This window comes from Corvus hawaiiensis, chromosome 1, assembly GCF_020740725.1.
Source record: "Corvus hawaiiensis isolate bCorHaw1 chromosome 1, bCorHaw1.pri.cur, whole genome shotgun sequence".
Taxonomy (NCBI): domain Eukaryota; kingdom Metazoa; phylum Chordata; class Aves; order Passeriformes; family Corvidae; genus Corvus; species Corvus hawaiiensis.
In genome coordinates, this window is record NC_063213.1 from 66,601,970 (window position 1) to 66,610,854 (window position 8,885).

The 8,885-nt window shown below is 52.0% G+C and overlaps 1 long non-coding RNA gene across 1 annotated transcript; it reads right to left on the reverse strand.

Moving 5' to 3' along the window:
* Positions 1 to 962: 962 nt before the first annotated feature.
* LOC125328584 lies at positions 963 to 6,775 on the reverse strand. Its single transcript, XR_007204781.1, has 2 exons — positions 5,782 to 6,775; positions 963 to 3,703 (listed from the first exon to the last, which is right to left on the reverse strand). It is a non-coding gene; the product is annotated as an uncharacterized LOC125328584 (long non-coding RNA).
* Positions 6,776 to 8,885: the final 2,110 nt, after the last annotated feature.

An 8,885-nucleotide genomic window follows, 5' to 3' on the forward strand; every position in this document is an offset into this window, starting at 1 on the left:
ATTTTATTCACTTGCTAGGAGTATTCATTTATCCAAACCCTTACATTTAAAGGCAAGTTCTTTATTGTCCATGATAAATTCGACTGCATAATCAGATCAGCTTCTTGTTTGTTTACTCATCTTCTACCTCCCATTTAAATTCCAGAATGTGCACTTCCTTTTCCCTCCTTGTTCCGTGCATGTCTCAGCCCAGACCAGATTCCCAGAGCCTCAGCTCTCATGCTAGGAAAGTGTAGCTGAAATAACTAGCACCCTTCCGATGGGGAGCAGTGTGAAGTCCATCCCAGCTAGTGAGGGCAGAGGGATTTAAACTGACTCCATAATCAAACGTGAAAGGTTGGGAGTATAAAAAGAATTACGGTGCCTTCAATTTTGTCCCGTGCACCTTTTCTGCATGAAAGAGCCATGTCTCTGTTCTCTGCCCTGCAAGAAGCTGGAACTGTTAACTCCTAGAGAAGATTTGGAGCCAGCTTGGTGTCAGCAGGATAAGGTTTTTGTTGAGCACTGGGCAATGAAGTTGTGTCCCTGATCCACTTTGAACAGATACTGGTACACACTTCGTGTGTGCTGTTTGCAGAATCCTGCTGGCATTGGTTTACTGTTTTGGAAAGGAAAGGGGTTAATTAGCATCATTATCAATCACTAATGCTTGTCTAACCTGTCCAAAGAATAATCAAGTTAGGGGACTGCATGAAGCTAACATCTGCTTCATTCCAGTTAAAGATTTTTCCTTATATTGTTCAATTATTGGAAGTCCACACCGGTTTCAGGCTTTGTCAGGGCCATAAAACAGGGTCAGATCGTTAGAAATCTAGAATGGAGGGGAAAGTGCAATATAAATAACAAATGGCTTCATTATTTGAGTTACAGGTGCAAGAATGGCTGTGAAAATGAGTAGGGATTACTAGAATGTGTTCCTTCTTTTTATCTCCAATACGGAGGAAAAAATAAATCAGCCAAGCCCAGTTCTTAAATCATTTATTCTGCATAGGCTGCAACCTCTCCACTTGCAGTATTCAGTTTAGTAACCCCAGAGTCCCGAAAAGAAGTAGTTTAAAGCAAGCATTTGGAAACAGAGGAAAAGTGAAAGTCTTTTATGACCCATTACTAGCAGAGCTTTACTGGCTTCAGAATAGCAAAATAGCCTTGTTTTTCTTCTTCTAGTTAATGTTCCTAGGCTTTCTTGGGTGGATGAAACAGCTGATATTTCAGGCAGGGTAAACAGACATATAGCTTATGGTGGCTATTTGTAGAATATTTGTATTCTTGAACTGTTACTTCTTTCTGGTGATGTAGATATGAAGGTGACAAATCTGTCTTTTATTCCCTCTTACAACCACTGTAGTCATGTCTCTCTGATGCTGAGTTCAACTTTGGTGGCCCAAAATTTTTATCATACCAATAGAGCGATTAGAGCATCTTCACTGAGTGAATGTAGTGTGGAAATCAGGATAAGACTATCGAGAGCTTTCTGGTAGTGTAGGAGGGACCCGCTGTTTCCCTGTGGCACTTTTCTTTCAGGCTCTGATTTTGCAAGGCACATGCTGGCACCTAAAGCCTGTGGTTTCCCCATGAGTCCCTCCCTCTCAAAACTAGGGCCCTGAGGTTACTCTAAGCTCCATGGTTATTGTCCTGTTTGTAGTCACAGAGCTCATTTGCACAGAGGATCTTCAAACAAGGGCAAGGAGGGGAAACTGGGAAAGCCTAGGTGAGGAAGAAATTGTCTTGTGCTCAGCAGGAGGGTGGAGGACTGTTGGGTGTGAAGTGCAAGCCATTTCACCACGTTGTTCCTTGAGCATGTTGTGCACACACACACACATCCTATTTTCTGTAGGAGATCTGCAGCCTCTACATGAAGACCTTTTCTGTCCAGAGATGCTCTCAAGCCCCACTGCTGTTGCTGCCTGTGGTATAGTTAATTCCCTTTGTAATACTTGATTGAAAGCAGATGCAGGGGCTCTGAATAGAGAGTTGCTTTCTAGCGGGAGTGTGAGCTGTGCAGTTACACTCGCAGGTTGAGGGATGTATATTGCTTCTGTACAGCGTTTTTGGTTATGTTCCTACCTGCTTGTTCATCCTGCAGAACTTCCTGCCTCAGCACTGCTTTGGTCAGAGCTGGCCCCCTTTTCTCTGTGTATGGTCCATCCTGATCCCCAAAGCTAAGGATAAAGAAGTGGCGATGTGAAATATTTGGGGCATGTTTCTGGTTGTAGAGCAGAGCATTTTTCAGGGCTCCCAGGAGAAGGAAAGAGCTGTATTCCCTTCTCTTCCTTCTATCTCCCTCCCTCCTTTTAAAGTTTGCTGGAGGCGCCCTTCCCTCCAGCTTGTCCTCCTTGCCCTCTGATGCTGCTCCCTGTGCTTGTCCTGTCTCCTCCTCTCTTGTGGTGGAGTTTATCTCTCTGCCCTGCAAGCGGGATGGCTTGGACAACAGCTGGGGAGACACCCCACACTGCATCACGTGCTGGTGCGCCCAGGCAGGGGGAGGCCAGTGGGGCAGTGCTGGGAGGAAAGCAGGGGCTGTGCCTGGCCTCAGTGCTCTTTTTCCTCATTAGGCCTAACAAGCTACACTGTATTAGTGCTAAAAATGTGCTCCTGCTGTGCCTGCCTGAGTTTTGGAGCCTGTGTATGGGTGTAGATGATCCAGGACAGCAGTTGATGGGTGTCCCATTGCCACGGAGCCTTGATGCAGGCTGTTCCTGGCATGCTGGTGTTTGGGATGGGGGCTGGCAGGCTGGCTGCTGGCAGGCTGGCTGCTGGGGCTTCTTCCCATCCTAATGCCCTTGAGAGAACTTGCAGCTATCCTGCTGGAAAGGATGGGGTTTTGCAGGGAGCTAGGGAAAGAGAACAGGAGGTGGCTGTGGCTTAGAAGAAAATCAGGTGGAAAAAGGGCGATTGAGGTTTTGCTTTGTGTTTCCAGGAGGGCCTGGACATGGTCCCGGTAGGGGGTTATGGAGATCACCCCATTCCTTGCTGCAGCTGCTTTTGGAAAGTTTCCTGGGAAAGGTCTGGGGAAACTGGAGCCTCCAGCAGAACTGGCTGCTGCTATGACCTTCTTGGAGGCCAACTGTTTATTTGTTCGCATTGTCATACCCGGGGAGGTTTTCCACCTAGGGCGCCTCTTGCTCCCGCCTATCTGTGCAGAGCCGGTGTGCAGCGCCGTGTGCGCGTGTGTGGCTGTACCTAGAGGTGCGTGTGCATCTGTATTTTTGGGTGTTTGTGTGTTTGTTTGTATCTATCTATTCATCTTTATGGGCGTGTATATTTATGTCTCCATCCCTGAGACTTTTGGAGAGGCTGGGATAAGAGGGGGTGGGGTGGGCTGTCTCCCGGATAGTTGATATTCCAGGTTCAGCCTCTTTCTCCGCTCTCATTCTCTAAACCCAGCCAGGGGGAGTGTCGCCCCAGGCCGAACATATGCTTCTTTCCATTGCACTAATCCACCTTCAGCGTGGAGGAATAATTGCTCGAGTGTCCATAGCTCCTCGGCGCTTTGTCCCTCGCTGGCTCCCATCAGCTTGGCACACGCCATTTCAATCAAATCCTTTCAGAGCCCTGTCTCCTTTTATCACGTCCCCGCTCCGGCGAGAGGAGGGAGGGGAGGACCGGGCTCCCCGCAGCCCCGGCGGGCCGAGCCGAGCCAGACCGGGTCTCCCCACCGGGAACAAAAGGGCCGCCGAGCAGTACCGGGCTGGGGTTGCTCTGTCTGCAAAGGCGTTAGAGTATGAGGATGTTGTTGTTGTTGTTGTTGGGGGGAAAAAAAAAAAAAAAAAGAAGAAAGCCATCCCCCGGGGTGGTTGAGCTCTCTGTTCCCTGCCACGGTGAAGAGCTCCAGGAGTCCAAGCGGGCATTAGGTTATGAAGAGGTGTGTGGAACCCCCACCTCTCGGTGGCTGTGCTGCTGGTGATAGGGGAAGGGCTGGAAATTAGCGGCTGGAAAAGTCCCGCGACTCTCTGTGGCCAACGGAATGGGAGATTGTCGCAGAAATCTGCCTCCATCCCGATTTTCCCCTTTCACACGGCGGAGCCAGCCCCAACCCGGCGGGACAGAGCGGCTGGGCACGGAAGAGGAGCAGGGATGCTCCTGCCCTCTCCGACCGGCTCGGGACCCCGAAGGGGCACGGTGGGGCAGGCTCTGCCCCGCGGCACGGAAAGACTCCGTCTTTTACTTATTTGTTTTGACTCTCCTTCAGACGAGGGGGTCCTGTTCTGTTTCTGATGTTGCGAAGTGGGTTAAAAATTCTACCTAAGACCCCCTAGCTGAGGGAGTAAAAGGAGAGGAAAGCAGGATGGTTAACCGAGGGAGATTTAAAATTAAAGAGGAAAGAAAATGGAAAAAAAGAAGAGAAAAATGTGAGCGATCTTTACATCCTTGCGGGACTGTTCAGATCTTTCTTGCTTCTCGTTTTTGCGTAGCTGCCTGGGACGGCTGATGGGTGGCAGGCCCCCCCACCCCCCCACCTCCCCGGGCTAGCACTGCGGCCGACCCCGGGCCCACCTTTCCCGGGAAGGCCGCTGCGCTCCCTAAGGCTGCCTGGTGTCCTGTCCGCCTTGCTGCTGCTGGGAGGCGGGGACAGGGGGGCTCCGGGTGGGGGTCCTGCCTCCCCCATCAGCGCTGTTGGGTTCGCCGCAGGTGAGGACCGAGACTTTCACAAGAGAACGGGGTGTCGGGCCACCGATGGGACGGCCGCACTTCACACCCTGCGCTCCGAGGGAGCCCGCAGAGCCCCGACCCGGGAGAAATTGCCCCGGGAGCTGCGAGGGGCTTTGCCGGGACACACGGGCCGGCCCGGGCCGGGGGCGAGAGCACCGGAGGGCTGCTGCGGGGGCAGAGCCGCTCGGCAAACATGCGGCCACTCGGGTGTGTGCCGGCGTTTGCTCTTCTCAATGTGTGCCCCGTGAATCCCTGAATAGTTTTTTTACTAAAGCGTGGTCTTTCCTGCTGCTGAGAAAAATCGCCTTTATCTATCTATCTATCTATCTATCTATCTTAAGAAAAAAAAAAAAAAAAAAATCCCCTTTCCACTATTCCACTGCGTTTGGATTTAACCGCAACATCCACAGAAACTGCTTTATGAAAACCAGACTTTTCTATGAAAAGACTCTTCTGGCAGCAATTAGTCTGGCTTTCTTTAACAAAATTCTTTGTAATGTCATTCAACGGAAAAAAATAATCCCAGGATAATTCTGATTACACAGTTTAAAAAAAAGTAAAATAAAAAATATTAAAATTAGCATATTCGGGTTTGCCCTGGAAAAAAAAAAAAAGGTCTAAATTTCCCATTGATCGGAAAAAACTCGCTGAGATTGTGCGAGGGTGGGCTTTCACGGGAAACAGACTCGTTCAGTTCCTGCGTGACGGGCGTAGAGGGCATTAATGCACACACTCGTTACCAAGTTATTCTGGTGGCTTTGCCTCAGCCTCGCAGCCCCACCTCGGCCGGGAAGCGGCAGGCAGGCGGGAGTGCCGCTGCCTCCCGTGGGAGCCTCGTGTCCGGCCCCACGCAGCGCGCCCGCCCCCCGGCAGGCAGCGCTCGGCCGAAAATCGCGCGGCTGCTCGGCGCGCAGGGAGAAGCGCTTCCCTTTCCTCCGCACCCCTCCCCGGGAGCTGGTTGTCCCCGCGTGGGTCCCGACGCCCAGCGTTGTCACCCCGGCTCCTGGGCGGCACCCAGCTCGCTCCCTGCCTGCCGCCCCCTGCCCACCGGAGGAGGATGAGGAAGTAGAGGAATGAGGGAAGAAGAAATCTGGCCCCGGGAGGCGGGGGAGGGTGGGGGTAGCTGCCTACCTGGAAGCGTGTCGCGGACGCTTGGGAAAAGCCAGTCCCTCCGCCTCATTCGCAGGTTTTTGCTACTTTCCGCCTCCCTCTCTCTCATCGTGCTCTGGTGAAAGGTTGCGTGTTCCAGCCCGGAGAGTCAAACGTTAAATTGTTAAACCAGAGTAGGAAAGGAGGGGGGAGAGGGAAAAGAAAAAAAAAAAAAAAAAAAAAAAAAAAAAGGCGTGTTTGTATTTCAGATATTTTAAAAGGTCGTCTTTAATTAGGTTAAATACAAGTATTATTGGCCCAGAAGAACATACTGCAATAAGCTCGTTACAAGCCTAATTGCAAAGCAAAAAAAAAAAAAAAAAAAAAAAACAAACCACAAACCAAAAAAGAAAGGAAAGTGCGTGTGGAGACAGTCGCCGTACTCTTTCGGCACGGCCCACCTCCTAAAGTGCGTGCGTGGGGCTGCGCGGTAACCGCGGCGTGGGGCGCCGCGCATCCCCACGCGGGACGGCCAGGGCAGGCTACGAGGGGCGCATCCCTCCCCACCCCGGCTTCCATCCTTTGGGAATGAGTTTGGTATTTCCCCGCGGTGCTTGCCTGGGGACTGCTTTTGCGGTTGAGCGAGGTGTGGGGTGTCTGCGCATGAATCTACTCTGAACTTGCCGTAGAGCTCAGTCTCTCTCGACCTTCCAAAATAGCTCTTCTCCCCAGCTGGTCCTTCTCTCTCAACCCCTTGGCAACACAACTTGAGTGGGAAGGGGGAACCATTTGCCCTGAATCACAAATTTTCATGGCTTGGAAAGAAAAAGGTAACCCTCATGTCTAGCTCAATTAATAAACATGGTGATTTCACACCCAAAAGGAGGACATTATTTCACGGGAGCGCTATCAGCTCCATCACAAAGGGTCACAGCGCAGCTGTGGCGAGCCCGGGGTTATTATGCAGCCTGATGATAGGATCCCGCTTGCCATCCCGGCTCCTTCCTCGGGGCGACCAATAGCCCCCGGCAGGGCTTGTGCCACCTCATGATAAAGGACTTACCCGACGTGTGAGGAAATGGAGCAGCTTTCAGATGAGAGGTAATCAGCTTGCAGGCGCAGCCCCAGCCCTTCGCTTCCTCCCCCCACCCCGTCTCCTGCCTTTCCATTTAACTTTTTTTTCCTCCTCCCCCCAGACAACAACAGCAAGAAGTTATTATTTATTTGAACGCAAACCTGACGCTCCCTCTCACCTTCTCCGACCCCCTACGGGGAGCAGAGGCGGGAGACCCCCGGTCCCCCCTCCCGGCCAAACCTCACGGCTGCCGGTGGCAGGAGGAGCTGCCTCCCCGCAAGGAGGGACAGTTGTGGCTGATGGATTTCTGGTGTCAGGAATTGGGTCCAGAAGCTGTGAGGCAACATATTAACTGCGATCCCATAATCTCTTAATCACATTACATTTTAAGTGAGCATGTGTAATTTCACCCATCAATGATTTATTTAAGCAAGGGAGCACAATTACTTGTCTCGCACACAAACCCTGGCTGGGGGAGCATTTTTTGCCAGAAATAAAATCTGCGGTTTCAGGGACTATCTGTTTCTCCGCATTGAGAAACCCCAGACCCCCCGCTCCTGAGGACAGGAGTTAGGCGGCTGATCCTCCTACACATGCAAGGAGAGGGCGAGGTTTCCCACCCTTCCCATCCATCCTCTTTCCAGAATCAGCCCGTCAGCAATGTCTGACGCTGGTGCGGTGAGAAGTGTCTTCAGCTGCCCGGTCTCTCCCCGGTGCTGCCCGCAAGCTTTTGCTCGGGGGGACGTGCCAAGGAAGCCGGGGGGAGGTTTTCTGGTGTGTGGGGAATCTGATCCTTCTGCACCGTTTTGACTAAAGCAGGTATAATATATCGGGGGAGCCGATCTTATATGGTGTCACTCTTTCCCGAATCCTACATGAAAGAGGAGGGAAGGTCGAGCAACCTCTCCTGGCGCGGCGCTGAACACTGGTCTGGGCGTTTGACTCCTCCGGCTCTGGCCTGGACACATCCGGCACTGTGAGAGCTGAAGCGCGCCCCGCATTTTGGCACGCCAGCCCACTCCGCCCGGGCTGCTCCCCCCCCGCTCCGGGTCGAGCCCTTAAAGTTGCCCCAAGAAGAGCAACGCGAGTTTTCAGCGGGAGATCAGCATCCTCCATCCTCTCTTCTTTTCGGCCCCAGGGCCAAACTTGCCGCCGAGCGGCCGGTGCCGGGGCGGGGACCCGCTTTCCCGGCTGCGGGGCAGCATCCCCGCTGCCTCCCGCCTGGGGACGAAGGCCGCCGGTAGGCAGACCTCCGAGCCCCTCCGTCTGCCCGCAGAGAGGGTAGGCGGGCACACAGGGACTCCACCGGCTCCCCCAGGCCACCCCCTGGCTCCGGGCCTCCTGGTCCAGTCGTGCAGCTTGGCCCCAGCACCAGGCTGGAATCACCTCCACAGCTTTATGTTATTATCGTTATTATTGGTATTATTGCTATTAGCCCCCCGGCAGATCGCTCCGTGCAGAGCGGCCGCATCCCGCGCCCGCGGCCAGGAGGGAAAACCACCCGAGAAACGCGTGGGACCGCCCCGGAGCCGATGTTTTCCTCAAACCGGGCTGGGGTTCTACACGTGCGGGTATCTTTATTAAATAGTCGATGGAAGAAGGTCCCCGAGAGGCAAAATGTTCGGCTACAGAGAGAGAAAAAGACCCCTTCGTCCTTCAGTAGCTTTTAATTTTTTTTTTTTTTTTTTTTTTTTTATTTTCTGGAGCTGTTTCAGTCAGGCATTCGGCAGATTTAACGTTGCAAAGGAAACAAAGAAAAAAAGTAATTACATTTTTGGAAAACAAACAATAATTACACGATACAATCGGTATAACAGTAAGTGAAACACAGCAGCGGGAGTTAAAAACAATATTCTAGCCATGGAGATGGGCTCCGCCGCTGACTCAGCGGTTTTGAATACTCCAAATTATCCTTACATCGGATTTCGGTAGCGCAGTTCAGCTGCAGTCTACTGGCTTTTAAATTAAAACATATCTCGCTGATTAGGCACGTATTAGGGTCTAAAAAAAACCCCCAAAACAAGGAAGCAGGTTTCTCAAGGCAAAAATTATTCTGGTGGATCAGGAATAT